Below are 6,000 nucleotides of genomic sequence, written 5' to 3'. Positions count from 1 at the left end.
ATACTCCATCAGTTTCTTTTTATATGTCATCATTTCTATGATTAGTTGGTTCGTAATACTTGTCATTTCATAAAATCAATGCATAAATAATTACAAAGTTCTTTCTATTTTACCCATATGAGTTAATAGCCTTGAAGATATTCATTTGACCAACATAGAAAACGAATATGAGGTGAATAAGGATAGAATAGTAAACTTGCTTAGTTTTTTAATGCACGTAAATCTAAAACGATGACATATAAATAATAATGAAGGCTATATTATAGCATCAAAGTACCAGTGGTCTAGTGGTAGAATAGTACCCTGCCACGGTATATACCCGAGTTCGATTCACGGCTGGTCCATTAGCTGTGAGTGCCATGAAGATTATTGTGCAAATGTGAAAACTTGGGTCTTCACAATGTCTCTCTGATATATGACGACAAAATAGCACATCTGAGCAACAGCCACATCGTTTTCCATTATTATTTTTTTAATGTTGTTAGAGATTACCACATCGTTTTCCATTATTTTTTTTTTTAATGTTGTTAGAGATTAAAATATGAGAATCAAATTATTATATATTTGGTCATACTATAATTGACACTGTATAGGGTCCATTATTATTTTTTAATGTTGTTAGAGAAAAATATGAGAATCAAATTATTATATATTTGGTCATATTATAATTGACACTTTATAGGGTTTAACATTTTATGAGTTATAGGTAATAATATATAGTTCACTATCTGATTTTAATTCAAATGTGCATTGGAATGGAACATCGTTGGACCCACAAGATAGAGTCACTTAGGTCGAAAAGGGTAGAAAATTATTAATAAAATAAGTTCAGGAGAGTAGTAGGACCTTAGTATAGTATAAGCGTGTCTCTGAGATTTCGGGCATAGGATGAGGGGGTACTTGTGCATTATCTCTATATTAGAGATACAATTAGGAGCACAGACTTGGTAACAGGAAGATTTATGTTGAGTGAAACTAATAGAATTATTGTTCTTGATCTCTTTGATTAGTTGGAGAATCAGAAGGCTCAAATTAATAATGTAGAAGAGCGGGCGAAGATTAGGAGAAGAGAATTGTTTGACTCGGTAGTTGAACGTCTGGAGTTCAGTTGATAGGTAAAAGAATTTTGATAGAGGTTTTGAAGCTTGGGCAAAGTGGACAACCCTTTCTTCCTTTTGAATAATGTTGTCCATTTTGGCCAAGCTTCAAAACCTCTGTCAAAACTATGTTTACATCTGAATTCCAGACATTCAACCTCCTAATCAAACAACACTTTTCTCTTAATCTTCACTTGTTCTTTTGTATTTTTATTAATTCAAGTCTTCTGATTCTCTTAGTGGTAAAAGAGATCACTAGCAATAATATTCTGAGCCTCATTCAACACAAATTCTGTTATTATCAAATTTAAGCTTCTAACATATCTAAAATACAATAAGGTGATTAATTAAAATTTTTGCGAGTCGATGTAGTAGTTAGATCATTTTCACCAGGATTAACAAGAGAAACGGAAGGGGTTGTGTCTCACAACTCTGAATCACCTTCTACCAAATAGGTACTTGTGTAGGTTTTTCATTTTATAATTTCGCGAGATTCACCAAACAAATACATGATACTTGCTCTCTGAATCATAAATTTCATTAGTCAAGATTTAATTGATATATTTTCAGGGGGAAATGGAAGTATATTGGTATTGACAACATTCAGTTCTTAATTCAATGTAATGACTTAACAACATCTTTAAAGTCCACAAGCAATTATTACACTAATCTTATGAGAAAGTGTATCAACTAATTTTTATAAATCTCTTATAATTTGGAGTTAAGCAAATCTTATGAAATGCCTTTTCTTTAACATTTCTATTAAGAAAATTCAACTACCTTCTTCCTATAATTAATTTATTGAATCAACGGTATACAACCAAATTAGAGAACAATGACTAAAATGGCATAAAACAATTAGTCAATATAGGCGTAGAAAGAAATTTGACGAAAGAGTGGACACTTAACCGAACGAATTAAACATATATCATCATACTCTTAAACAGGAGAAAAAAATAGAATGAAACTAAGTATTAGTATTATTACCATCAGTAGTTAACCTTTTGTAGCCATCCAAAGAGTTGCAACTGTCACCTGAAATAGAAGATCCCAAACTTGAGGTCAACCTAAAATAATTGAGTTTAAATTCTGCTTCATATGTAATGCTACTCACAATTTTAGGATTTTCTACTCTATTTTGGATCCTGAAATTGATGCAAATAAGTTTAGCCTAGCTAGTACATTATCCTTTTTTTCCTTTCTAAGATAATGTAGTATAGTAATAATACATAAATAGGAATTCAACAACTGCAATAATACCTCAATATTGAATTAGATTAATTTTGCATATAAAATCTCAACATCAATTTTATTTCATCTCCACCATGTTTTATAATACTTAATAATTTGTAGTACACCTTCAAATAATAAAAACAGAGTTAGTTAAAAAATGAATTAATGAAGAAGCCAGATGGCTAAAAAAATGAACCTTTCAGAGTCAATTGAGAAACGAAACAATGAAGAAGCCAGATATGACGGCTAAAAAAATGAACCTTTTAAAGCTGATCTCAACAGCAACAACAATAGCAACAACATCAAGGTAGGAAATGTTAACCCCCATAACCAAAGGTGGAAGAAGCTACAATAGGGGACTACAAGATAGAACCTCTCAGCAAAGGCGATGATAACAAGGAGAAGAAGAGGCGGAGAACACAAATCAGAAAACCCTATCATTTAGGGTTCTTTTATATTCACTTGGTGTGACCACTTTTGCGCCAACCAGCTCCTTTTTTGGTATATTTATGTGTGGATCCGTTTAGGAGCCCATTTTTTATTAAATAAATGAACCATGAGTCCAGATTTAAACTTAAAATACTACAAAAAGAACCTCAATTACCAATAAAATAATTTGTTGGTAAATTGATCAAATCGGTTGGCAAATTGAGTTACCAACCCGATTCCAACTTACATTAATCCGTTGTTAAAAAGCTCAGATTTTAGTTCGTTGGTAAATTTACTAACCAAAAATAAGTTGGTAAACACCCAAAGATGTTGTTACAAAATTCTGAAATATGGCCCTAAAATTTCCGTTGGTAAATTTATCAACTAATTTTTGGTTAGTATATTGTTAATACCTTTACTAACGAATTGAAAAGGAGTTACTTAATATTTTTCTTCATTTTTCGATTCATACATTGGTAATTGGTTGGTAATTTTAGTAACAAAAATTTGTGTTGATAATTTGTCAATAAATTTTAAATACATTTTTTATTTTTTTTATTTTTCATTCGGTGTTCGGTACCCACATTCGATCCCGACTAAATCTAGATTCACGCTGGAAAGTCCCATATTAGGTGGTAAAACACTCTCTCACAAAGATGATTATGTACTTAACAGGAATCGAACCTGAGACCTCTTGGTTAAAGATGCAGGAGTACTTACCACTACACCACAACCCTTATTTGCAATAAATTTAAATACTTTAGTATGATTATTTATTTTTCTAATAAATTTACTAATTTAGTTTATTGGTAATATATCATTCAAGTTGAATGTTAGCTTAGGAATTGATTGACAATATGTTCAAAATATTATTTACTGAATGATTATTCAATAGTAAAATATTTATCAATTAATTGTATTTAAGATTCAAAGAACACAAATATAAATTCAAAAATATTAATCAATTTTATAAATCATATTTGAATGAAATAATGCAAAATCTACGATAACAAGTTAAATTCATCTCAATATGATACATATTATTATATCAAAAAATTTAATTTGAGCAAGTTTACCAAAAATATTGACCAAGTCTAAATTTTGACCAAAAGTTAAAACGCATAACAACACAAACTGAAAATAGAAGTCTCAAAGTCTGAAACAACCATCTTGCTAGATATAAAAATGACCTTTCGAAGCTAATCGAACTAATAAAATTTTCATCAAAGAACGTTTATAAAAAATAATAAGCAAAATCAAATTTTTGCCAAAAGTTAAAAGTTAAATCGCCCAACGGTATAACCTAAATGTAAGATCCCGAAAATGATTTAGGTAAAGTTAGATACTAACATGGTTGAAATGGTGATATAAGGTCCTAATTTGGTCTATAATGTGATATAGAGGTAGTAGCTAAGAGTTTAGGTGCATTGAAAGTCAAACGTCAAGGAACGACCAATCGTTCGACGACTAAGTCACCTAATTGCCTCATATGTGATTTTATGTGTTTATGTGTGATGCATGAGCTGATATGGTTCTTAAAAGTTTATATGGTGTTTAAAGTAAGTGTGTCAAGTTTTGTGAAGTTTGGAGTTCAAATGTCCAAGAACGTCCATGACGTTCGAAAGCTTTGCCTTGAAACGACCTTGTGTGTCTATGTATATTTTATCGAGTTTTACGTGTTCGTTTTTGATGAAACTCATGTGGTAGGTCCTAAACTCGTATATGAACATATTTGGGTTGGAAAAGTTTGGGAAATTATCCCCAAGGACCATCTAAGGGTCCTTGAGGAAGGCCCCCAAAACTGTTGCCAAAACAGTCCCAGGCATGCCCTAGACGACGGAGCAGTCGATGGCTCGTAGGCCCGTTGATGCCTCGTCGGAGGGTTTCATCGTGGGGGACTTTTCCATGGGTTAAGAGGGAAACCTTGGCAGGCTACTGTAACCACCGAAGGTGGCTAGTGACGGCCTATCGTGGTGGTGACGCCCCGTCGATGGGCAAGTCGTCTGTGAGGCAGTTTTCTGTCTGCTTTCTGTAATGTTAGGGGTGAAGTTGGGATTTCACTTATGTCTTTTAAAAATAGGAGGACGATTATTTTAGATGTTTATGGGTATTTTAAGAGTATATAAATCATTAAACTCTCATTATAACCCTCACATCTAAATCAAAACTCCTTCCCTCCTAAATTTTCTCCAATAACCTCCATGTGAGTTCAAATTGAAGATGGAGCTTGAAGATGGGTATTCAATGGAGTTTATTCTTCAATTAGCTTTGGATTCTTAAAATAAGGTATGAGAGTTCTTTATCTAAGACTTGCTATCATCTTATAGACAATTCAAAGATGATTTTCAAAGATTTCAAAAAGATGAAAAAGTCTAATTTCTACTTTAAGTCTTGGGTTCTTGAATAAATGGTTTCCAAACTTAAGATATGATGTTATTGATGTTTAATTGATGTTTTCCAATAAAATTCTCCATGAACCCTTGATCTTCTCAAATCTCTAAATTTCACTAAAATATGGGTGAATTGATTATGTTTTGATATTCATGAATTCATGTATAAATTGTTATGGCATTTTGATTCATGTATAGATTTATGTATGTATGATGTATAGGCTTCTTCAATTTGATTAATTGAGTAATGGATACTCTTAGATCTATTACATGCTAAGCTTATTGAATTGATATTGACTTAAGGCTTATGATTTCTAATTTAATTTTATATGGGCTTTCTAATGATGCAATAATTATATTCAATTGATATATAGGTTGTATTAGATTGATAAGTATGTAATGAATTGAGCTAGTTTTCATTGATTATCGATATAATTGTATTGAGTTGTTGGTTATGGCCTTAGGTAAGGGCCTTGTAATATCGAATTGGATGATTTAGCCTTGAAATCGAAGTGGTAAGATGGAGTGGGGTATACTGCTCTAATTCCTTTATTTTGATGTTAATTAGACTTCAATTATATTGTGATTGGTATGGTCCACTTATGGTGGCGGTGTTATGTGTTTTTCTTGCAATTGACGTGGCCTTGTCGGTGTTACTTTATGCAATATGATGATCATGACCTTGTCGGCACTACTTGAAATACTAAAATGTGTTGTATAGTTGTTTATGTGACGTATGAGTATATCTATCTATATGTGAAGGAATATGAAAGTATGTGTTCTTGTTATGATGTTAGAAAATCATGTAAACTGTGACTATGTGCTTCTAAGTGTAGTCTTAGGGTTGATGC

Source organism: Solanum lycopersicum, chromosome 10 (genome assembly GCF_036512215.1).
Source record: "Solanum lycopersicum chromosome 10, SLM_r2.1".
NCBI lineage: Eukaryota > Viridiplantae > Streptophyta > Magnoliopsida > Solanales > Solanaceae > Solanum > Solanum lycopersicum.
The sequence above is the reverse complement of the archived record's forward strand: the minus strand, read 5'-3'. Positions refer to the sequence as shown.